The 1,333-nt window shown below is 43.1% G+C and overlaps 1 pseudogene; it reads right to left on the reverse strand.

Moving 5' to 3' along the window:
• Positions 1-931: 931 nt before the first annotated feature.
• Positions 932-1,112, reverse strand: LOC139058333 (U2 spliceosomal RNA; annotated as a pseudogene).
• Between the last annotated feature and the right edge of the window lie 221 nt (positions 1,113-1,333).

The following is a 1,333-nucleotide window of genomic DNA, read 5'->3' on the forward strand; positions in this document are numbered from 1 at the left end:
TATACAACCAGATCTTCCATTCCTGCCGCTTCAAAATGTATAAAAAATAACAGTGTCTCTACACAGCGAAATTGGTGAAATGTAGGCAAAGGGATGGTGTATTTCAGCGTCACACTTTGTTTCATTTACCTAATGCTTTTAAAACAGATAATTGCATTACTGACAGCAATCTGTCTTGGTTATGGTAGTTCAGCAAGCATCACTTATATTTGACGATGCCCGGTGATAGTAACTTTCGAACAGCTTACACCATTGTCTTACTAACACAGTTATTTAGATTTAATTATAATGCCAGCGACACATGTACAGGTGAATGCTGTGCAGGTCTTTCGGAGTGCAACGGGCAAGAAAGGCTTAAATTTGTGGACACGGCTTTTAGTCAGAAATTAACTAAGAACTTTTTATATGCATAGTGTTTCAGCTAACTTTAACCAGAGTTTAAAAACATGCCGGTACACTCTAAGACGACGCGATAAAATGCATGTTGCTCCTTTTTGAGTGTAGTGTGTCACGCTATATATTGTATTTTGCTTAAGTTTATCATTAGTCAAGATTAATTAACTAACTTCTGAAGCAACAAATTTGGGAAAAAATTCCACTTAGAGAGTTGTAGAGCGCTTTGCAAAACGTCCTGTTAGACAATTTCTAACTATCTATCTATTAAGTATTAGTGTTTTTCAGCTTACTGCGGATGCCCGCGAAATACCAAAAAAAAATACCACGTGACATACCCGCTTGCGCGCCGTAATTGTAGCGCTCCCAAACTGTCCGCGTACAAACGAACACAGCATCTTGCAGGGCGTGCTGCCACTTAGAGGGCAACGGGGGAGTGACGAATTCGTTGGCTGTGCGATTTAGGCCCGCGATATGCTTCCCTCACGGCGGTTCACGATAGCGATAAGGAACGGTGATTTACCATTACCAAGTAATGGTAATTTTGACAGCACACGTTTTATATGCAACAACATCGAAATCGGCGGAGGTGAAGCAGGCTACGAGCACTCCGCCAACTTGCAAAAACAAGTTTAATGTCTTGGGTCCAAATACAACCCGTATGAGATAGGACGCTTATAAGAAGAGATACTACACTTTGACCCGCGTCGTCCACGTTTGCACCGCCCTTGCTTTGTCGGCGTTTCGAGCGCTTGCGTATCCCCTTCCTTTGCTTCCATTATCCCGTTTCTCACGCTCCCGTCACGCTTCTACAGTTTCCTCAGGCTGAATGGGGCCTGCGGTCCTTTTGACCACGCGAATGTATATGAGAATTACAGGAAATGAGTCCGAACCTACGTTGAAAATTCTGTGCCACCTCTGTGCCGTATGCTAAACAGCT

Source organism: Dermacentor albipictus, chromosome 3, assembly GCF_038994185.2.
Source record: "Dermacentor albipictus isolate Rhodes 1998 colony chromosome 3, USDA_Dalb.pri_finalv2, whole genome shotgun sequence".
Taxonomy (NCBI): Eukaryota; Metazoa; Arthropoda; class Arachnida; order Ixodida; family Ixodidae; genus Dermacentor; species Dermacentor albipictus.